Source organism: Rhinolophus hipposideros (assembly GCF_964194185.1).
Source record: "Rhinolophus hipposideros genome assembly, chromosome: 24".
NCBI lineage: Eukaryota > Metazoa > Chordata > Mammalia > Chiroptera > Rhinolophidae > Rhinolophus > Rhinolophus hipposideros.
Genome location: NC_138070.1, coordinates 3072330 through 3096357, shown reverse-complemented (window position 1 = coordinate 3096357; position 24028 = coordinate 3072330). Strand labels below are relative to the sequence as shown.

Sequence of the window (24028 nt, the reverse complement as noted above, 5' to 3'; positions counted from 1 at the left end):
TAAAGGGGCCAAACCTGGGAGTTGGCACTGAGACTTTGAGACCTGGCTCCGCCTTGGACAAGCTACTTAACCTCTTTGAGTTAAATGGGGTCGATGAGAGTATTAGCTGACATTTCTTGAGTACTTGCGATGTGTCAGGCACTGTCCTCAGCTTTTTATACACGTCAAAGCATTTAATCCTCACAACAGCCTTCTGAGGAAGGAACTGTTATCTATCCCATTTTGCAGATGAAACTGATGTACAGAAGAGGTCAGCCAATTGCCTAAGATTATATGTAATCAATGTGCTCCCTACCTGGTAGGGTGATTGGGAGGGTCCAGTAAGAATGCTGCATGGGCATGGTGGAAAGACGTTAGCTGTAGAGTAAGGCCTGCCCTTTGCTGAGTCTGTTTTCTCCCCTGTAAGATGGGAGTAAGTAAAATCTACTCATCCAGGTTTATTGGATTGGTCATTCTTCCATTTATTCATTCAGCCAGCACTATACCAGCACCGAAGGGTGATGGAGAAGTGTTCCGACAAGGTCCTGGCTCTCACGGAGCCCACGGTCCCGAGGGAAGGTTCTCTAGGATTGGAGCGAACACACGTTTAATGCCTGACTGAGCCCAGTGCTTTGTAGACCCCTGGGGACTGCTAGTTATCATAATGGATAATCACATACATCATAAACTGTTAAGTGCAGTCTCAGTGTTACGTAGAAATGAATATTCTGTTGTCTCAAAGAGCGTTTGCGGGGAGCAGTCATGCGAAAGGGTCTATGGGGAGCCCCAGGTTCCATTTGTCGAGGGCTGACTTTGTGTCACGTGTGGGAGCACTTCATGTGCATGAACTCAATGCTCACAAAAGTCCCATGAGGAAGGTACTGTTGTCACCCCCACTTTATGGAGGAAGAAACCGAGGCACGGAGAGGGTGAGTAACTCACTTAAAGCCACACGACTCCTGAGGGGCAGAGCTGGGATTCAGACCCGGCAGTCGGGCTCCTCAGCCTGCAGTCTTAATCACTCTGCTCTGTGGGGCCCCTGGGATACTGGATAGTGTTAGAGGTGCCTGCCAGGCAGGACAGGGCAGAGTCCTTCCAAGCCAGTGTGGGCGGCATTGCGGGTACTGTTGGGACCCATGGGGGTGGTTTCCTCTTGACCCTCGGGCTGCCCCTTTTTAGGGTCACGCAGCTCAGAGAACAAGGCAGGCTTGGCAAGTGCAGAAGAGGCTCTCGTCCTGCCCTCACTCCTTGCTGTTCCTGTGACGGTCCCACTGCTAACGCCTGTGGGTTTCCTCTGGTCATCAGAGCTAGGTGTTTGTATGCAGGGATGAACAACAGTGCCTGGGATGAATGAATTCTAGGAGTCCAGCTTTGGGGTGGGATAACTCTGACTTTTCCCTGCACTGTCTCCCAGGGCTGCCCGGCAGGATGGAGCCCAGCGGCCCAGTGTTCTGTGATGTAGCCGTGTTCTGCCTTGATAACACACCTTTAATCTTCTCACTTGCCCACTGCCTGCCCAGTATTTCCTGGGGTCACCTCCCAAATCAACCATCTGCACTCTGATTCTTGTCTCAGCTCTGCTTCTGGGGGTCCCAAACTAAGACAGCATGAATACGTGGGGTCTGCTGCCTCCTCTGGAGCCAGTGTCTGGGGAAGCCCACCTCGCCTGCCCTTGGTTTCGGAGCCTCAGGACGTGGACTGAGAAGCTTCGAGGGGCCTGGACTGGCCAGAATTCGCACGGCCTCTCGTTCCCCAGCCTGCTGCCTCCATTAGCACCTGGGAGGCCCCGGGGACCGAACTCCCGTCTGTGAGCAGCTGCAGATGGTCGGCGTGTGAGGAGGGATGGTCTCCTGGATCTTGTTTAGCGGAGAGTGGTGGAGGTCAGCCCCGCTGTGGTTGGAAGGCAGCAGCAACCCTCTCCGCTGCTGACCCGGAAAGGATGTGGGGGAAACGTGGCACAGGTCGGGCCTTGATGCTCTCCCGACCTGAGCATTTCCGACCAGCTCCTGCGTCCACCAGGGTGGGCTGGGACTCAGGGAGAATGGCACCCAGGCGCTTTTGGAATGGGACAACGGGGCGAGCGGTCAGGGCTGAAGCTTTTCCAGCTTCGAAGGCTCACTTCTGCGGTTGGAAATCTGCAGCGGGTACGTGGTGCACGGAGGGGTGGACACAACGTTCTCTCCAGCGGCCACCAGGCTCACCTGCCTCGCAGCCACCGCACGGCCCGGGCAGCTCCAGAGCGGAGTCCTGATTGGTCTCAGCCACCGTGTCAGTCAGCTCCCTCTTTGCCAGTGATTGGTTGAGACGCGGCCACGTGACCTGGGTCCAGCCAATGAGCTACAAAAGCAGGTGTGCGGGGGGGGGTGGGGGGGGCCTTCTTGGACAAAGCTCCTCCCGGACGAGAGACGAGGGCAGGAACCCTTCCTTTGCTGTCAGCTGTGTCCCGCTCGGGTCGCGGTCGCCTGAGGGGAGGGCTCGAAGACGAGCTGCGCAGCCGCAGTGCAGGGGCGAGGGCCCGCTGGCCCGCACGCCGCGGGAGGCAGAGCTGAAGGCTGGAGAGATGCCCGAGCGCCTGATGACGCCATCGAGCCTCCCGGGCAGCCCGCCGTCGCCCACCTCCCAGCTTCTCGTTAAGCAAATAACACATGTCCCGTATGGCTCAAGCCACTTTTGGTTGGGCGTTCTGTCATTTCGGCCACATGCATCCCGATGGATAAGGTCACCACTGTCGAAAAGTCTTTCTGGGGGATTCTTTAATCTTGTAACACGTGCTCCAGGACCTGGCTTTTGAACTTTCTGCACTTGACTAAATTGGAACTGACTGACATTTTGTTCCTGCGACGCGTGAGTGGATGCACGGAACAGCTGAGCCCCAGAGGGTCCTTGGTGTGACTTGGTCATCCCTCCACGGGTCCCTGTCTCCTAGAAGACAGTATTGAGACCTGTATGAATCAGGAGCTTTGTGGCTGCCATGAAGAGACACCCAACTCAAACTGGCAAAATAAGTTATCTGTCTGTCTGTCTGTCTGTCTGTCTGTGTATCATCGTTCTGTCTACTGAAAGAATTTATTGGCTCTGCAGTAGAAACATCAAGGCACAGATTTTCTGCTGTCCCAGCTTCAGGTGTAGATGCACCCAGGGGCTCAGGCAATACCATTGGGGATTTCCTCTGCAGCGCCGGGCTTTGCTGTCCTCTGTGGGCTGTGTCCCTGGGCAGGTTTTCCTCGTGAAGTGTCAGAGTAGCAGCGGATGCTGCCAGATTCATCAGCTCCCATCATCCCAGGTTTGCAGTCGCCGTGGAAAGAGAACTGCTCTTTCTCCATAGTTTCGCCATTTCTCCCAGAATTTCATCTAAGGGACCCAACTAGGGCCCGTCCTGTAACCAGTCACCCTGCTCAGGGGATAGAAAATACCAGTTGTCCTGGGTCACGTGCTAGGTGGTATCAATCTCCCTGAACCCCCTTCCCCGGAGTGGGGAAGGATGGCTCCCCAAAGGAAAACTGGAGGAGATGAACAGAAGGAGGGCTGGAGCCTGGGCAGGCAAAAACAACAGATGTCTCCTACAGTCTAAGGTATTTTGGGAGGAGAGGAGACACTGCTGATTTCCTCTAGTTTCTTTTTATAATCGCTGGTTGTAGAACCTTTTGTTAAAAAAAAACCAACCTTACACGTGAGGCCACCATGTAAAGGAGAAGTAAGTATGCTTCTCAGGTTGCAGCTTTGGGAGGGAGCAGTAGGGTCCCATCCGTCGGAAGCAGTATAGCCGAGCTTCTTACACCTGCAGCTTCAGCACCTGGAAACCTGTTAGAAATGCAGATTCTCAGGCTCCCACCCCAGACCCAGCCAACAAGAAACTATGCAGGTGGGACCGAAATCTTCGTTCTTACAAACCCGCCAGGTGGACCTGAGGATGTGAGAATTTGAGGACTACTGTGATAGAAAGCAGAAAGGTCAAAACCTCTTTTGGTTTGGTTGTTGGTTTGTGGCCTGTCTACACCGCTGTTTCCCCCCGCTCTCTTCCTTTTGTGAGTTGTGTTGGTTTTTAGGGCTGCCACAACAAATTACTGCAAACCTAGTGTCTTTAAAACAACAGTTCTGAAGGCCAGAGTCTGAATTCAAGGTGGCCACAGAATCACACTTTCTCCAGAGGCTCCCGTCCTTCCTGGCCTCTTCCAGGATGGTGGCTGGCAGTCCTTGGCATTCCTTGGCTTGTGGCCGCATCACTCCGGTGTCTGCCACTGTTGTCACGTGGCCTTTTCCCTGGGTGTGTCTCTGTGTCTTCTCTTTTCGTAAGGACACCAGTCATTAAATTCAGGGCCCATCCTAAACCAGTATGATCTCATCTTAACGAGTCACACCTGCAAAGACCCTCTTTCCAAAGGTCACATGTTGAGGTTCCAGGTGGACGTGAATTTTGTAGGGAGACACTGTTCAACTTATTAGCAACCTTAGTGACTCCAGAAATGTGGACTTGTAGACCACAGCAGCCCCTGGGAGCTGAAGAAAGGGAGCCTTACTTTAAGTCTGTGCAGGAAAACGTGGGTACACTTTTCTCAATAGAAACAATGTAAATAACCTTGCACATTTACATTACCCTTGTCCCGGTGGCTTTGAAATGTGTTTCTTAGTGTGGAACTCTTTTATTCCTGCAAGAAATATTGTGCAGGCACATAGGTTATAAAACACAGCTGCTCCCACTGGAACCAGGTTAGAAGCCCTGCCCACTCCTTTGACCAGATGCATTTTTTAAATTCCAGACAACAGAGTTTGGAAGTAATTACTTATACATTTTCTTCATCAAAGAAAGTAAAAAACGGCTTGTAACTTTCATCCCAATCCCTATTAATTTTTTAATCCCTATGACAAAAATACATGTATTTGGTAAAAATGGTTCAAAGAGTACATAAAGTTACAAATTGAAACTTGTTTTCTGTTTTTCCACCAAAATTCAGGCTTTCGATACCACTTATCTATCATTCTTGAAAAATCTTACATGCACAAACCAGTTGTGTGTGTGTGTGTGTGTGTGTGTGAAGGAAGGCATAGTGCACACTCTTATTACATTTTGATTTAAAAAAATTAGTTTCTATTCTAGAGCTGTTCATGCAAATGCATACTGGAGGTGCCAAAAAAATGTATACACATGACTTGTATTCATCTTTTGTTATCGGTATATGTTGAGTATTACAATTAAAAAAAATTTTTTTTTATATTTAAGTGTTTTTCAGGACCCATCAGCTCCAAGTCAAGTAGTTGTTTCAATCTAGTTGTGGAGGGCGCAGCTCACAGTGGCCCATGTGGGAATTGAACCAGCAGCCTTGCTGTTAAGAGCACCGGGCTCTAACCAACTGAGCTATCCAGCTGCCCCTACAATTTTAACACAGTTTTTTCCTTTTTTAACATGTGTATACATTTTTTGGGCATCCTCTGTATATAGATTTGCCCTATCCTTTATAATAGCTACGTAATACTCCACTGCTGTGTATATTATAATTTATTGAAACCCTCTCCCAGTTGATGGGTATTTACGTTGTTTCCAGGCTTTCCCCCATCATAAACGATGCTGGTGTGAACTTCTTTCCCTTTCTCATGCATTATCACAGGCTCCACTCCCTTAGCTAGATCCTGTCGCAGTTCTTTTTGGAGTGTCTACATTAAAATATTTCCCATTTGAAGGACAGAAAAGTTTGCAAGTGATGTGGTAGCCCCACATTACAGGCACTTGATTTCGTAAATTTCCTTTTCCAAGAACTTCTTGGGAAGAAAGCAACTTCTTGCTTTTCTAATGTGAACCTACATTTTGTTCTAGACAAATGTCTGCAATAGACAATCCCTGATCATGGAATTTTCCTGATGAATTTCCAGCCAATAAACATCTCCTGATTCATATTCATTGAATTATAAATTGGCTTTAGGAGAAAGTTTTAGGCACAAATATAGAATTGACACCTGCTTGCCAAGACAGACAGCAATGTGCTGTAAATATTGGGACAGGGTTAAATGTGCCAAGTCACAGGACGCATTTCCTCCCCTCTCATAAATATATAAATAGCTCCCATGTTGTTCCTGAGGACCCAACCTTGACTCTTGGGCAATAAATTAATTGAGGTTTCAGTGAAGTAGTTTTCTTGTTCTTTTCTGTTTTTAGATCTGGCAAAAGTACGATTATGGAATCCTCTAATTAATGAGCAGATCTTTTTCCCCCTCTAATTCAATTTAATTTTATTTAATACTTATTGATACATTAATTTTACCTTATTGTTATTTGTAAAATAATTTTTTATTTTTCAATTACAGTTGACATACAATATTATATTAGTTTTAGGTGTACAACAGAGTGATTAGACATTTACGAAATGTCGTGAGATCATATAGTATTTGTCTTTCTCTGTCTGACTGATTTCACTTAGTATAATGCCCTGAGGTCCATCCTTGCATAGCAAATGGCAGGATGGGAAATAAAAAAGTTTATTTTTTATGGCTGAATAGTATATGTACATACAGTTTTGTGTTGGTGGACAGGTAGGTTGTTGCCGTGTGTTGGCCCTTAGGAAGAATGCCGCGATGAACGTGGGGGTGCAGATAGCTTGACCACAGCTTGTTTATGCATTCAGCACTGGTACACACTTGGGACCAGCAGAATCCTAAAGGGGATCGTGTCTCTCTCCTGCTTTTGACATACTTTGCTGTTTCTCCTTCTCCATTGTCCTGGGCCCTGGTGCTGCCTGCAGAAGCCTGCTCAGCCTGGCCCCAGCGGACCCACCTAACACCTGTGTAACACCACCTCATGCCATGCGCCCCTCCTTCCTTGCTGTGCCCCTGGCCTTTCTGTCCTTTGAAAAACTGAACTGTCTGCCCTTGGGGCCTTCAGTGAGGCCATTCCCTTTCCCGTGATCTTTTCCTGGCTATCTGAGTTGGGGTCTCCTCAAAAGCAGACCAGTAGACAAAGATCTGAGAGCAGGTAGTTCAGTGGGGAGGTGATCACAGGCAGGAAGGGAGGAAAGCCAATCACAGGCGTGTTAGTGAGAAGGTCACTGGAGCCCTCAGTGGGCGGCTGGGGCTCACTACCCCTGGGCGACCCGGCGGGATTCACTTCCAAGCTATCCCGCCCAGGTGTGAGGAATGTCCACGACTTTCCATCCTTCTTGGGTAGCACTGACTACCTACCACTGCCCGCATCAGACTGAGCATGCTCTAGTGGCCAGAGAGGCCAGAGAGGGCTTCAGGTAGAGAGAGATGGGGGTTCCAGGTAGGAAGGTACCCTACCAGCCTCTGGGAGCTGCCCGCCAATGCCAAAGGTGACCTCCAGGGGACGCCCAGGTAGACCTTCTGGGACCATCCGAATGTTCTCTCTGCCAGGACCCTGTTCATCGCCTTCACAGATGTCATTTCACCTTGTTAGCGTAAGTTGGCCTCCGTGTTTAAAGTTGAGTGCGCCCCTTGGGTGGTGAGCTTCCCGGCAGCAGCACCCAGCATTTGCTGGTTGGTGTGTTCCACGTGCTCAGGACCGTCCTGTGCAGCGGGGATGCTCAGTAGATACTGTCCCGAGAACAAATCAGCGCTCCCGCCTCCGCGGCTCTCCTCCCGGAGTCCCTCAGAAGGGCCTCGGCTCCAGGAGCAAGTTTGCCTGTCCCAAGGACTGAATCTTTTGCACATTTCGCTTGAGAACCCCACAACACCGTGAGATGGAGAGAGCACAGAATAACTGCTCATACTTATTTTTCCAAACCAGGCTTGATTGTCTTTGGCTTTTGTGCTGCTGCTTCTTTGTTTATCCCTAAAGGGGCTGGCTTCTAAGAGTAAAGACGCCGGGGAATTTCTGGGAGGTTATTACATATTTTCTCTCATGTGGCTGCCTGTTTGTCAAAACAATCTCAAATTTAACTTTGCTTTCTCTGCTTCGTGCAATTTGGTTTCTCTCCGTGTTCCTTCTCCTTCAAGCTTCGGGCTGTTCCGCTGGAGTTAATTCCCAGGAGCATTGGGTGTTGATTTTGTATTTGTTCATTTATTGCAGTCAAATAGCTATTTTTATAAGCCTGGTGCTTCCATTTTCTGGGCTTGATTTTTGAGAAGAATTGGGTGTGGAAAGCTCTGGAAGCCAGAGATATATGCAGGAAATGGTTGCAACAAGATGGTTGGGATGGCTAAGATAAGCGGCGGGGTGCACTGGGCTCCTCCATTTTTCACCTACATGAGAATTTTACAGTTTTACAGACCAACAGGGATTTGGTTCCTCTTAAAACTCTGGCAGTTTGCGTTTAAAAGTGTTGAGAATAATTAGAAAGAAGGGAATTGGGCAGTTGATAAGAGAAAAAGGTGGTAAAGCAGATGGTAGACCTGAAGGAGATGCATTCACTCATTGGTTAAGAAAATACTGGTAGACCAACATGGTCCCAGGCTCTGATTCGGTGCTGAGAGTAGAAGATGAACGATACAGACCCTTACCCTCAAGAGACTTACATTTTCTAGACGGAGACTGAGTTTATGGCCAGCGTGATGTTACGGTAGCAATATGCCCAGAGAGACCGTAGGAGGGCAGAACTGAGATGCCTAGAATAGGAAAGGCAGGGAAAACTTCCTGGAGGAGGTGACACATGGACAGTTCAGTTTTGGAGGAGAGAGATCCAGGAAGATGAGGTGAAGTCTCAGGCTGAGAAACTGTAAAGTAGGAGGAGGTTTGTAAGTGTTGATGATGTAACTGGGCCAGGGGGTTCGGTGATCTCTGATTTGCTCTGTCATGTGTCCCCAAGGATAGAGCTAAGGCTCTGGTGGCCTTGGGGGAGAGTCATAGTCATGAATCTTTTGGTTGTAAGAACCAGAAACTCAAGTCAAACTTCTTAAAGGAAAAAAAAGTCTCCCTCCCTTTGGGTACACAGGAAAAGTTCGCGGTTCTGGGCAGTTTCAGGCATGGTTGGATCCAGGAACTCTGGGAGTGTCTGTTTTTGTCCCTTGGCTTTCTCTGTGTTGCCTCTATTGTCAGACAGATGTTTCAGCCTCCATCCTTACCTTTCCACAGGCCCAGCAGAACAGTGGGCCTCTTCCTTCATGGTCCCAAAGCCCTAGATCGGACAGGGAGTTGGCCTAGGTGCACATGCAAGAGGTTTGCAAGGTCGAGGTGAGGCCGAGCCCCTCTGCTGCCATTTCTCCAGACAAGCACTGTTGTGGAGGTGCCTGGCTTTTCTGGGGCAGTCAGCAGATGTCCCGCTGGCCGCTCCTGGCTTTGAAGGGGTGGAGAGGCAGGCTGTGGAGTACTGGCCCCTGGTGGACTGTAGCAGGCATGGTGCCACCATGGCAGCCTGCAAATTGGGGCTATTTCTGGATAGTAGTGGTGTTCTTATCATGCTGGCTTCCAGATGGTGGCAGTGGTGGTGTGATTCTGAAGCTAGCAGCTATGGTGGCAACTTCCCAGTTTGGCTGGTGGCTTCCTGATCATCTAGGAGACAGGCTCCTTTGTGCCCTGGATCTGCCATGTGGCTTGGAGGGTCCTTTCTGGTACCTTCCCTGTGATCCGTAAGCCCTTTGCTCCCCTGCAAGTCCCTCTCAGTTTCAGCTAACCGGAGTGGGTCCTGTTCTCTGCAACGAGCCTGTGACTGACAGACATGGTTAGTGCCTCCAGGCTGTGGCGGTCACACTGGAGCTGAGGCGCGAACTCCGAGTGGGGTTTGGAATAAGTCCCTGTCATTTCCACAAGGGGCGGCACGAGCTTCCCAGAGTGCCTTCTGATTACTGGCACATTTCCCAGCTGCCTGCTTCCTTGGACGGGGCCTTCCCAGGGCTCCCGAGTGCATTTCACTGGCCTTGCGGAATTCTCTTGCAGTGAGCTCCTCCGTGGACAGTTAAACCCTCCCGTGAATGATGTTGCTGGCTTGGAATGTCTAGAGTCAGTGTAGAATCACGTCCCAGGTATCCTAGCATTGACCTCCTGGCTCCAGTAAACCAGTTTTTAAAGAGCATGCACCCTACTTTTATAGAGGCGTGTTCCTGTGAAATCGAGTGCAGAACTTTTCACTTAACGCCACCTCCTGGCCCTCCTGTTGCTCCTCCAGCCCCAGTTAGTTTCCACGTGGCGTCTCCCTTTGCCCCTCTGTGCTTTGCGTCTCTGTGCTCACTGTGGTTTGCAACGAGGGGCGCAAGTGTGATGACACTGTCGACGTCTGCCGCTCCCACCAGGCTGGAAGCGCCCAGCCACAGGCCCTTGACTCAGACTGGACGTAGAGCGTGAGCCTCACGCCCAGGTGCTGCCCAAGTGATCCAGTGAGTGGACGGGTGTGTCAGCGTCTGCAGGGCTCCGCGTGGGCCTGCGGTGGCACTGCCTCCGAAGCAGGGCGTTCTGACCATCTTGTGCCTTGGGCCTCTTTGCTGGTCTGGCAGAGCTGTCTCAGGAAGATGTCTTTATAAATGTGTACAGTAAAATACATGGGGTCGCACAGGAGACCATTTGTATTGAGATCCAGGTATCAAAATACGTACGAGGAAAAAGCAAAACGTGATGTGGCAGTTGCTTCTTCAGCATGTTAAGTAACGAGATACAGTTGTGGATATAATAACTACCATACTTCCAGAGTCAGGAGACACAGACATGATATTCTGAGACCTGCAAAAGGGGAACATGCTATGAAGTTACCCGTGATGCTCTCGGTGGCGGGATTAGTGTTTCCCAGATCGCAGTCGGCACCAGCTTATCTCTCCTCGTTTTTCACTTAAATATGTTTACCCACAACGACAACAACGATATATGCCAGCACTCATGGAAAACCAGTATCCCTTGAAGTAATTCGAAAGCAACAACTAAAGTGCTTTAGTTGATTTCCTTTTGTTTCATTAGTTTTCATTTTTCCTTTCGCTTTATTGGTTTCTTTTCGGAATTCTATTATAAAAGAGCAATGTTGAAAAATCAAAGCCCTGGAAAGGATGTGAACCTTTCCTTGTTCCCTGGAGCTCCCCAGCGGGGCTGCTGCTGCAGTGTGTGTGGGCAGAGGGCTTCCTACTCTCAGCCCCACACGATGCCGGCCAGGGGAGGACCCCCACTGAGCAGCCCTGGTCTCTCTACCCCCCTACCAGTTAATCCTGGTCACAGGGGCTGGTAAGGACTGCTGGGCTCTGTTGGGGTACTGACCGCAGAGGCATGGCCAGGGTACAGACTGGGGATAGTTCATCACCCTCTAGCTGGGAGCCCCCTGGCACGGCACTGCCAGAGGCCCATCGCACTCTCTTAGGATGGGCAGGAGCTGGGAGCCAATGCAGGCAGATTGGAGGGGCAGCAGCTGTCCCCGGCACCAAGAACCAGCATTGTACATCTGGCTGGTCTGAGCTGTGGAGTTCCTGATGAGTTTAAGCTCCCTGCTCACCCAGACCACGTGTGGGGGGACGTGGCCCTGGGGCCAGGCCTTGGTGATGGTGGCAGTTCTGCCGTGTGTGCTCATAGCCCAGGCAGTGGGCGTGGGGACAGCTGGCTAGGGTGCCACAGACCCACTTTTTCCATGCCATGTCCTTGCAGATGCCACACACCCTTCCCACTGCCCTGCTCCCCAGCGGTACCTCAAGGTCAAGTGGGGTCGGCAGCTCCTGGGCCAGGCCTGCGCGGGGGTACCCGAGCTGACTTCTGCAGGCAGTATCCAGGTAACACGGCACAGGCTGCTTCTGGGGGGTGGGTGGCAGGCAGAGCCGTCCACTGACCCCTGGCGGCACCTGTCCTGTGATCTTGTCGGCTCTGTGCTCGGTGTCAAGTGACCGCTCCGTATCGACTAGCAATCGCTCTGCCCCGCGTGGAGTGGCGATCTGATCCGTTAGATGCTAGAAGCCGCGTTGCTGTCGCGTGAGCTTGGGCGGCGCCTCCCCCCCCCCCCCCACGGGCGTGGGTTTGGGGTGAGAGAGCAAGTCGATCTGAGTAAATAATGCAGAGGAATACGGGCGGAGCCTCCGTGAAATCCACCAGGAGTCCGCGTCCCCGGCCGCAGCTCGTGCGCTGTGGATGGACGCGCCGCCCCAGTCGGATGCCGCGTGTCACCACAGCCAGGCCAGCAGCGCGATGCCTAGTGCCGTTCGCGCGGGTCCCTTGGCTTCGGCGGGGCGCACGGAGCGCGAGGCCTCGGGCCCGAGTCCGCGTCTGCGGCGCACGCAGCGCCATCCAGGGCGAAGCCCCGGGTCCCCGTGTTGGCCTCAGTGTCCAAACACATTCGGGCTCTTCTGGGAAACGTGGAAGGGCTTTGATTCCCAAACCGGAGCTGGCTTTCAGGCGTGCGTCGTCCCGCCCTTTGTTCCTGTGGAGAGAAGTGATGGATGTTGCAGTCTGGAGGAATCCGTCAGTCTGACTCCATCTGCTTGTTACACATCTCCTGTGTCTGTGACGTGACGCTCTTTGGTATTTTAGCATTTCATCGCACCTCCCACCGAGACAGCCCAGGTGGATGGCAGGAGAAAGGGGACAGGATTTCCCACTGATTTTAAGTTATGACTATCCCAGGCTGGGGGTGGATGTTTTTAGGAGACATTAACCCAAGTGAAAGGAATATCAGAGGTGCCATCCCCCTCTGCAGGGGGATGTGCTTTCTATGTGCCGCTTGATTGCGCCCCGTGACGAGGCACTTACTACCTGAAAAGCTAACCCATTCCATCAAAGCTCAGATCTGATTGTTACAGTTTGTTTCTTCTTCTTTCTTTGTGTCCATAACCACCCACCCCTTTGAGCTTCTGGAGTCATTCAGAGCAAGTCTCACCCAGCTTACCTATTTTTCAAACACATATCACATCACCTCTTCAGGCTAACCGCTCTCCGTTCCTTCTGCTTTTGGTTGGATGACAACTTGCCTGGGACAGCTGCATACAAAAGGCTCTATCTAGCCCACAACCTCCCATGACACAGGTTCTGGGGCATCCTTGGGAGGTGTCCTCCAAGGCTCTGCCTGTTCACAGAAGATGGGATATGAGCTAGTCTCCCATGCCTCTGCCAGACCCCTCCTGTCTGCACTTTGTGGAGAGGCATTTCTTGAAAATTTTGCTGTGTGGCTGGTTCCCAGCCGGCTATCCGTTCCTCTTTCCCAACTATCATTTTTGGTTCAGGGGCAGCTGACATAGCTTTAGCCCCAGGGAAGCATGTGACCAATCAGAGAAAGCATCCTGGCCAATCAGAACATAGCATCCTTCTGGCCAATCAGAGCATAGCCTCCTCCTGGCCAATCAGAATATAGCATCTCCCCCAGCTGCTGTCATTGGCTCCGGGATGGGCCAGACCCATGGGTTCCAACCTCAGAAGTTTTGCTGGGGCCATGTGGGAAGGCGTTGACCACCTCCAGAGGCTATGAAGTAGGACGCCCCCCTTCTCTTTCCTTCAGACAATAAGCTCCCTTTCCCACTTAAGCCAGGTGGAGTTGGTTTTCTGTGATTTGCAGCTAAGAAACGTTCTGAAACACTTAGTGCCTCAGGGCATATCCTTCAGCATTACTTTGGATTTGCACATAGATTCTGTGCAGTGAGGACGCACAGCAGACTTTTAAATAAGATCCCAGCCAGCAGGATTTTTATTCCCAGAAGCAAATCTTGGAGATGGTGGCAGGGAATAAGAGTCTGAAAAGAGAGAATGTTACTACCACCCTCAGGCGTGTGGATACCCACGGCTGGTCGTTTAAGCAACGGTTGTGCAAATCTGGGGTGTCTGACCTCGTCTTCCTTCAGGGGGAAACTTAGGAGCTAGTGGAAAGAAACAGAGCCTCAGAAACTCTTGAAGAAGCATCTTTATGAGTGTAAAGCAAATTAATGCAGTCTAGCCTTATTTAAATATCTTAAAACTCAAAACAGGTTTATTTCAGAGGAGAAAAAGAGGATGAGGTCTCTGTATGGAGAGTTGAGTTATTGTAGTATTTTAGGTAGGTTACCAGGGGGCATCAATTATTCCGCTGCCATTGGTCTTCTTTTACTCTAACTTTATTACCTTTATCTGGATTTATATAGTGTCTGATAGTTTGTATCATAGGTGCGTAAAGAAACATTTGAATGTGCTCCTAGCTATGTATCTGTGCCCCATGGAGAGCTAATAAATTATAAAGCAATCTCTCTATTCCACTTAAAGGCATACACCCAGCTGCTCCAGACTGCTCTATTTATGTGTTGGCTTATGCTTCAGGCTGGTGTTTTTGTGGGAAGGAGCCTCATGATGGGGGTTGGGGGTGGGGGAACAATGGTTCGGGGAGAGGAGTGTCTGCCTGGAAGGTGTGACAGTCAATCTTAGGCTTCTCCCTCTGCCCACTCATGCCCCCTTCCCTGCCACAGGCAGTGTCCCGAGGCTACATGCAAATTTCCGTCCTCCACTCTCACCTCCACCTCAGTCTTCTTCCTGGGGAACCCAGTCTGTGACACCACCCTCTAATTAACCACCTGTCAGGCCCCCACTCTGGTAACCAGTGGTTTAGGGCAAAAACGAAGTCTCGGTGCCACTGAGTCCCCTGTGAGCTGTGTGAGCTGTGGGTGAGGCGAGGGAGGGGGCTGTGTAACCCTGTTTTTCTAGTGACTTGGGGATCAGTAACAGCTGTGCAACCCTTTCCCATCCTCACACCCCAGGATCTGAAAGAGACTTAGAGATAAGTGTCAGCTGGGAGGCTTACGAGGGCCCGTGGCCCTCACAGTCGAGTGCGCAGCAGGGTCACCTGAGGGGCTTGTTAAAACACATCTGCTGAGCCCTGTTCCAGAGGTTTCGATTCAGTAGGTCTGGGGCCTGACAACTTTCATTTCTAGCAAGTTCCCAGATGCTGCACTGCTGTGGGTGTGAGGACCGCACTCACAGAACCATCGAGTTCAACAAAAGGAAGGTCCACACAAGGGCAGGAGCTGTCGGACTTTTCTGAACCACATTGCCGAGGAATTGTCTAGAAAGTTTATCTGTTGAACGTGATTAGGTTGGGCTGGGGCACAGAATCCTCTCCCACATAACCATCACCCGGATAACACAGTAGATTAATTGTGCTATGAGATGAAGAGGATGTTATAATTGCTATGTGGTTCAGACCTGCTTCTGCAAATGCAGCCATCAACCCTGACATTTGGACGCACCTTGGCAGCTGTCTTCAAGAGTGGGCTGACTGATTGGGTTAGTGCGTCTGCTGATCCCCATGTGATAGTTAAAAAAGCAAGCCCAGAGAGGTTGCATGTAGGCCACACAGCTCATAAGGGACTCAGTGGCCTCACCTTTGCCCTAAGGCAGTGGTTACCAGTGTGAGGGCCGGGCAGGAAATGTCTTGATCTGCTCAGGCTGCTACAACAATACGATGGATGGGCGGCTCTCACACAGACGTTCGTTTCACACTGTTCTGGAGGCTGACTGTCTCTTGGTGAGGGCTCTCTTCCCGGCTTGCAGATGGCCACCCTCTTGTTATATCCTCATCTGATAGAGAGCAGAGACAGAGGAAGCACGCTCTCTCAAGTCTCATTTCATAATGCACTGATCCCGTCATGAGGGTCTCACCCTTGTGACCTCATCATCTCTCAAAGCCCACCCCCCCAATGTCATTACCTCGGGGGTTAGGATGTCAGCATACGAATTTTGGGGGGAGGCAAACATTCAGCTTGTACCGAAGGTGTTGCAGGTTGGGTTCCCAGGGAGAAGACTCCGAGGCAAGGTTGGGCCGCAGGAGTGTCCCCCATTGGGCTGAGATGGCTGGGCCTTCACACCCCTGGCCTCCAGCCGTCATTGGCCATGAGTCGTCCTGGGAATGGGCATGACCTTGGGCTCTGTGGCCTGAGGCTGTGTGCAGCTCATACTCAGAGCAGTGGGGGCCACAAGGCCCTCATGGTGGGGGCATCTGGGCAGTGCACCCATGTCCACAAAGAGGGGGATGTGACAGCGATAGACGAGGTGCCCGATGAGTTTGTCGTGATTGTTTTAGAAGCCTGTGGGAAACAGGCTCATTTACCTGCAATAAGTCCCCACGGTGTAAAGAAAATGTCAAGTCACTTTGCTTTTGGTGGAACTAGTTACCTCGAGGTTTTACTTTGTGCTTGTTGGACCTTCTGCAGTTTCTCGGGTGACCTGGTGCTGGGCTCTGCTGACCTCACATCCTCCTCGTGTCCACCCCCATCCTCTCAGTCCATGGGAGGCAGGCTTCACTCTTACTCGCTCCCTGTTCTATCAAATCTTTTGTCTAAACACAGGAGGACTTAGTGTGCTCCAAGAGGTGGAGGCTTTTGAAACTCAAACACCGATCACCCATTTTTCTTATCTCTCTCTCTGGGGCCTGCCTTGCTGAGGCATTGGGCACAGAAGGCCCAGAGGCCTGCACGGGAGATGGGCTGAGAGAGAGGAGGGTACCCTGGGCACGGCCAGCACTGCAATTTGCATTTCAAAAATATCGCCCCATCTTATCCTCAGAACGGAGGTGTTGGGTGTGGTGTGGGCCACAGGAAGTCATGAGAATGAGGCTGGGAAGGAAAAAGATGATACAGACCCCAGAGAGAGGGTCACCACATGGTCACCACATGTCACACAGGACCAGGCGGGACGACCCAGGGTGGCCAGGAGGCAGGAGGAGCCGGGAGAAAGTCTAGGCCAGAGCCTTTCCTGGGCTTTCCATGGGAGAGGCAAGCAGAGCAGAGCAAATGACTTCGGATGGACTAGTTGGAAGAGTTGCGGTGGGCTCTGGGTTACGGGGGTGGTCTCTAGTGGCCTGGCACCTGGCCCTGGGATCCCTTAGGGTGGGGTGTGTTAGATGGGGAGGTGGTTGGGGGTATAGTCTCTGGGACCCGGTGGTCTGCGTATGCAAGGTGTGCTCACAGACATCTTCAGGAATCAGCCCTTCTAGGAGGAGCCTCTCCCTGGGTCTGTAAAGCTCCCAAATCGCAGAGCACCCAAAATATAGAAAGTCAGAAAATGTAGCTAATATAACTGGCCCTACAATGAATGGATGCCGAGTAGACACATCCAGATCTAAGAAAACACAGGCGCAACCCCACTCAGCATCCTGCAGGGCCCTGTTCGCAGTCTGCCGGGAAAGTGGCCATGGCGGCCCTCAGCCTTTACCTCCTGGAAATCTGGACTGCGTCTGTGGCCTTCGGAGGCCCCGCACGATGTACCAACGGCTCTCAAGGTGACCTCTCAGCAGTTTTGGCTTCCATGCCTCCATCTCCTTATCTAATTTTGTAGGTTTTTATTGGTTACAAAGAAGATTTCCCACTATTGCTAATTTAGCACTAAGTTTGGTCGCAGTGCTCAGGAGTGTGGGGCCCCCTCTGATTTCTTTATTTTTAATCTGCTGGTCTCAATGGATTTCTTTAGGGCATAGGTGTCTTTCTGGGGCTGGCCTGGGTGTTTGAGGATTGAATGGCATGGAGGAGGGACTTGGGGCTTTAGACGTGACACTGTCTCTATTTGGTGGATACTGGTTTTGAAAATATCAAAAAGTATCTTTCATTTGAGCTGAATCAGACTAGTTTTTAAGTTCAACATTAAATACCATAGAAAGCATTGTAGAAAAAAAGAACGGGTTGGAAATGTATTTTGTAACTTGAGATTTTTCATCAAGGATGAGCCTTAAGAGGTAGTCGTACCCAGGTCCCTTGCTGGAAGCAGTGATCTGAGCCTTCAAACCAGAGATTGCAAACTCAAACCTGCAGGCCTCTGGCAAGCAATATGAGGTCTGACAATTAAGTTTGTGAACTCGTTGCACCGATGTTGCTAACCTTTTTTGATATCAGAGGGATTATTCATTATGAATTTGTACCAACTGGACAAACAGTTAAGCAAGTTTACTATTTGGAAGTGCTGAAAAGCCTGTGTGAAATAGAAGACCTGAACTTTTTGCCAACAATTCATGGCTCTTGCATCATGATAATGCCCCAGCTCACACGGCTCTGTCTGTGAGGGATTTTTTAGCCAGTAAACAAATGACTATTAGAACACCTTCCCTTATCACCTAATCTGCTCCCAATGACTTCTTTCTTTACCCGAAGATAAAGGAAATATTGAAAGGAAGACATTTGGATGACATTCAGGACATCAAGGCTAATATGATGACAACTCTGATGGCCATTCCAGAAAAAGAGTGCCAACGTTGCTTTGAAGGGTGGACTAGGCGCTGGCATCGGTGCATAGCTTCCCAAGGGGAGTACTTCAAAGGTGACCATAGTGATACTCAGCAATGAGGTATGTAGCACTTTTTCTAGGATGAGTTTGCAAACATAATTGTCAGACCTTGTATATGGGAAGACATCAGTCTGGGTGTAAGAAATCCACCACTCTCTGCCTGTCTTTTGAATTTTCTTTTGATAGGTTCTTGGGTACAGAGCAACTTTCTCTATTATAATAAAAACATCATTGTAAGCTTGCCGAAGCAACTGACATCTAGACTCAGGGTTGTTGGGACAATAGGGAATGGAGGGCACTGTGACAAACTGGGGCCAGATGACCTGGTGACAGCTCAGCTCTCGCTAATTGGTTCTGGGAATACAGGCCCAGTGTTGCCAAAGTTGATTTTTCCAGAAAGATCATACATCCGGATTTTCATGTGAAACCTCCCAATTTTATAATATTAACAATTGTAATTTCAAAAAAATAGCGGGTGGACCAAACAAAGCAAAAGAAGAACCACAGCAAATCAGAACACATCTATATACCCCGTCTGGTCTCAGGCCTGTATGTTCGAGTATGACCTCAAGTTTTCTAGAATTTGGAGCTGGAAGGATTTCTAGAGCATGTTAAATCTAACCTCCTACCTAATTTAGGAGAGTTTTACATGCAGGCTCCTTGTAGATAGGCATTCTTTAGCATACTCCGACTGCTGGTGTTTTCACTACCTCATGAGATGGAATTCCCACTCTTGATTGGTCCGAGTTGTAAGAAATTCTCTTGGGTGCTAAGAACAGAAACCAAGGCAAACTCACCTCGGGGCGGGATGCAGCTATCTGGGTGTCAGGACCGGGCTGGTGTCAGGAAATGGGAAGTCACCAGCGTCCCCTGTCTCTTTGCCCTGCACGCTTCTGTCTGCACGCTTGCTCTCCTTCTCCTCTCTCTCCAGTGAATGCTTTTCTCCTGTTCTTCGGTCCTCGCAGTGGGGCATGGTCACCTCGCAGCTTCTTCCTTTAGGTGCTTCTCTTCCAGCCTCCCACAGAGATCCACACTCACCTTCTCTAGGTCTCAGCGCCACAGGCAACATCGCACAGAACAAAGGTGGCTCCTGAACAGACCCGGCTGACGCCATGGGTGGGGTTGTTCTCGTGACTCCCAGAATGGCCACAATGGTTTAAAGGCTCACATAATCAATTTTCAGAATGGCCAGGAGCCCCAGAGTGTCCATTCAATCCGATAGAGCTGACCTTTGTTTCAGGGTGACCTTCCTGGCCCTGCCTCCCGCAGAAGCACACAGAGACCTACCTGCTCACCCCTGACTCTCCCTTAATGTTTACCTTCTGGCTTGACAGTCACAGTTCTTCCACCTGTTTCCCTGACAGTGTGAGGTCCCAAAGTTTCCCTTCCCGCTGGGCCCTCCTGCAGGAAAAGCTTTACTTCATCAAAACTTTGTTGGAATGTGCTATCTGATCGCGTCCCAACCCTCTGGGACAGTTGTAAAGATAGTGACATCCCTAAGAACTCAAAAGGGTTAACCAAAAGCTGAAAGCAGCTGAAAAAAAACCCCGCTAGCTATGTATCTGGAGCCCAGTGGAGCTAGGAGGGCCTGTCTCCCCTGCGAGATGTCGAGATGGGCATATGAGCTGTCTGATTTTGAAAAATCCATCTGTCATCGTGAAGGAGTTTGGTGGAAGAAATGACCTCCTTGTGGGGGCCGTCTCTGACCCTCTCCTCCCCATGCAGAAGGAAACACTCTCTCGCCTTGTGTTTCCTTGGCACTGCACCCATCTTCTGAGGATGGCTGTGTCCCCGGTGTAGCAACGCCATTCATGCTGACGGTAGCAGGACTCCATATTGCTGGAGCAGTCACTGTGTGTCCAGCACTGTGTTAGGCCCTCAACAAGGCCGGGTCCTTGTCTGCCCAGAACAAGCTAATCACATATTAATATCAGTAGTGACTGTTGGGCTCGGCATGAAGCACATTTCGTACATCACCTCATTTTCTATCCTCATAATAACCTCCTGGTCGTACTATTATTATCTCCACCAGAGCTCCAGAAAGATAAAATAACACGCTCAGGGTCACTCGATGGTGGGACGGGGGTTTGAACCTGCGTCTGACTGGCGTTTGCTTGTGCCCTGATTCTCTCATACAACTTGGTATGCGTGCTTTTTTCTGTGGGTCTTGGCTCACGTGAAGAACTTGAAAGAAATGGGTGAAGGCAAAAAGGAGCAAGAAAACAAAAGCAATTTGGGGCAGAAGGACAAAGCCAAAACCTGCAGGAGATACCTGAGAGCATTGTGTAGGGGAGCATTCCTGACCAGCTTCCCTTCGCTCTGCTCAGCCAGGTCAGCCCAGGGGTTTGGGGAAGCAGCAGAAGACAGGTTTCCTTGAGGCTTTTGCTGGTAAGTGTGTTAGTTTTGCTTGCAGCCAACCGAGCTGATAGCTCTGCCAGGGGGCCTCCTTCCCTGTCACCCATAAAGGACCCTGGAGATTGCCTTTTATCCTCTTCCGAGTGAGGCACTGGGATCTGAGACGGAAATGCATTTTGCTTTAAGTGTATATCCTGTTCTCCTGGGGCTTGGGAATGTGCCTGCAAGTCTCTTCCTACTGTACTTCTACGTGATGCGACAAGGTACTGACAGGCAGCCCTCAGCTGCTTTGATTGGATGGAATGTGCAGAAATGCAGGAAGCAGGTGGGCACAATTGCTTTGTGTTTCCATGGGGGCTGCAGAATTCCATGTGACACATCCCACCTTCGCCACCCCTCACACCCAGCTCAAAACGAAGGTGAGGGCCGGCGGGGAGAGCGGTTGCGGCTTGCAGAGCAAAGTGTGTGTGTGTGTGTGTGTGTGTGTGTGTGTGTGTGTGTGTGTAGGGGGTTGTCAAGCCACAGTTGCCCATGGGGGCGGCATGACTGTGCTGTATGCTTTAGGCAATTACCAGTTCTCTCTCTAATTCTGTTCAAGGTGACTGTCAAAAATCCACAGAAGACTCTCCTAATGAAATGGAAAAGTGTGCAGATTCATCCTGCTGCATACAGATGCCTGTGCTTTTTATCTCCTAATAACCGCTCCCTGAGGTTCGGTTTTATGATATTAAAGGGCCTTTTCTTATTCAACAATTAGTCAAAACAGTCCACTCATGCGCCTTCTAGACTCGGCTTTGGAAGCTGACAAGCAGCGACTGGCGGCCTTGGAGTGAGGGCTCTGCCCTTTCTCTTCCTTTCCCTTTTTATGTTATTTCAGTTGTTTATTTTTATCTTCCAGCGGTGGTTTGAATGCAGGTGAAATGAGGTGTTCTTGAGAGTGGATACATGTGAGGGAAAATAATACCTTTCAACAAGTCAAGATGAAATGATGACTCTGGAAGGACTTGTTCTGGTTGACGTTGTCACAGCGACTGATTGTGGCCTTGATGTAACCAGCACCTGATGCTGGGGAACAATTAGTAGCGTCACCTGGGGCCTGTTACAGGCTTCTGATGTCAACCCTGATCATCGAGTTTTAAGTTCTCTGGTTGTATGCTTTTTTTTAAAAAAAAACCTGCATTTGAATTTCTCATCTCTTGGATTTCACAGAAGCGATTCTGGGTCAGTCGGTTCATTCCCACCCTGGCACCTGTCATCAGACCCTGAAGATCTCGCTGAGGTTGGAAAATGATTAGCTTCTGCAGCAGGGAGATGGAGGCCAGCTTCAGGAAGCCGCTGCTCTCTTTTCTCCGAATGCCATGCTAGGAAACAGGGAGGCCATTTGGAAATCACAATAGAGTTTGTAAAGGAGGAGCCTGTCTAAACACAGGATTCATATATTTTTAATACTGCCTGAGGGAAATTCAAAGGCATATGCTGTGCTGTTAAGGAAGGCCAGATATGTGGGAGGTGCTGCAAGGCTTCCATGTGCTTTCAGGTTTGATGGCCAGTGAGGTTGGGAGTCAAAAACCTTGACTTAGAGTTGAAGTTGGCAAATTACGACCCGTAAGTCAAATCTAGCCCCCAGCCTGTTGTTGTAAATAAAGCTCTATTGGAACACAGCCACATCCATTCATTTACATATTATCTGCAGTGGCTTTTGGAGCTGCCGGGACAGAGTTGAATAGATGTGACATGTAAAACTTAAAGTATTTCCTATCTGGCCTTTTACAGAAAACATTTGTGCACCCCTGTGTTATGGGATGATACTCTCGCTATACCGTTTCCAAAGGTGAAAATGAAGAGCGAAGCAACTAGGCGTGCCATCGGTTCATGGCTGCTGAGGACTGTTTGTTTACCTTTGTTTCACCTCTTCTGGGCAACTCTTCCATTCGCTTGGGGGGGCAGGTGAGAGGAGAGGGGGCCCTTTTGGGTAAGTTTCCTGCTTCTGGGCAGGAGTTCTGACAAGAAGGTTTGGGGGCAGAAGTTGGAGATCTTTGTCATCGTCAGGCCTGGGACTGATTAGCAACTGCAGTGTTCGCAGGTTAAAATGGCAGCAGTTCACATGGTTCAAGCTTAGACTCTTGTACTATATACCTAGAGGTTCCTCGTTTTTGCCAAAGGTCAGTGGAGGGAGAATAAACAGCCAGGCTAGCTTTTCTTTGCACTGTTTAATCTCTGCTGTGCTTCTCTAAACATTTAGGGGTTCTGCATTTCTGGTCCTGGCAGCTGCCACCAGACGTGTGCTAGTGAAACCCTGGGGACAGAAGTTGTGGGTGTGTGGGGTGCTCTGGGGCCCACTGTGCTGTCAGGGCCTGGATCTGCTTTCTTGGATGGTGTGGTTAGCTGAATAGTTATGTTCCCTGATTCTGCAGGTTGGAGGTTTGACTGGGGCCCAGTGGGGACGACTCTTTCTGCCCCAACAATGCCTGGGGCCTCAGCTGGGAAGGTGCAAAGCTGGGGGTGACTTGATGGCTGGGGGCAGGAATCCCTGAAGACTCCCTCACTCACATATCTGGCCCCTGGGCTGGGGTGATTGAAGGTTAAGAGTTCTGGTCAGAGTATCTTCACATAGGCCCTGTGTGTGGTTGGGCTTCCTTACAACATGGCGGCCACTGGGCTCCAAGTGTGACACAAGCTGCAAAAGCTTTTAGGACCCAGCCTCTGGAATCACACAGCTACAATCACTGCTTCGATCTACTGCTCAAAGCAGACACCAACTTCCTGTGTCTGCCAGATTGAAGGGGAGGGGACATACTGTGTTTCCCAGAAAATAAGACCTGACCAGAAAATAAGCCCTCGCATGATTTTTCAGGATGGCATCCCCTGAACATAAGCCCTACTGCATCTTTTAGAAGAAAACTGAATATAAGGCCCAGTCTTATTTTCTGGGAAACACGGTAGATCCCACCTCTCCGTGGAAGGAATGACAAGATTACATTGTAGGGGAGCACGTGGGATGGGAGATGGTGTTGCCGCCATATTTGGAAAATTACTGTGAAGGTGATAAACCAGGATATAAGGAATGTGAGTGACTGGGTTGTGGGGGCTGCTTTAGATCAAGTGGTCAGCAAAGGCCTCTCTAAAAGGTGACATTTAATTGGAATTCTGAGTGGGGATGAGCCAGCGTTGGGTAGGGGAGGTTATTTGTATCTTTAACAAGCGTATGGTATGACTTTGACCAAAGAGGTATGACTTTGACCAAAGAGGAAGAACGTATGGTATGACTTTGACCAAAGAGGAAGAACCTATGGTATGACTTTGACCAATGAGGAAGAACCTATGGTATGACTTTGACCAATGAGGGAGAACGTATGGTATGACTTTGACCAATGAGGAAGAACCTATGGTATGACTTTGACCAATGAGGGAGAACGTATGGTATGACTTTGACCAATGAGGAAGAACCTATGGTATGACTTTGACCAATGAGGAAGCACGTATGGTATGACTTTGACCAATGAGGAAGAACGTGTGGTATGACTTTGACCAATGAGGAAGCACGTATGGTATGACTTTGACCAATGAGGAAGAACATGTGGTATGACTTTGACCAATGAGGAAGAACACCTTGGCCAATCGGATTGG

The 24028-nt window shown here is 50.0% G+C and overlaps 1 protein-coding gene across 4 annotated transcripts in view; it reads left to right on the top strand.

Moving 5' to 3' along the window:
- LOC308492551 (transmembrane protein 132B) overlaps positions 1-24028 on the top strand; it is a 262945-nt gene that overhangs the window by 32754 nt on the left and 206163 nt on the right. The window contains exon 1 of one of the 4 annotated variants that reach the window (XM_081037700.1): positions 18036-18106. The exons of the other annotated variants lie outside the window; for them this stretch is intronic. The gene's annotated coding sequence lies outside the window, so the exon portion shown is untranslated. Of the gene's footprint in view, positions 1-18035; positions 18107-24028 lie in introns of those variants that run through there. 4 annotated transcript variants of the gene reach the window in all.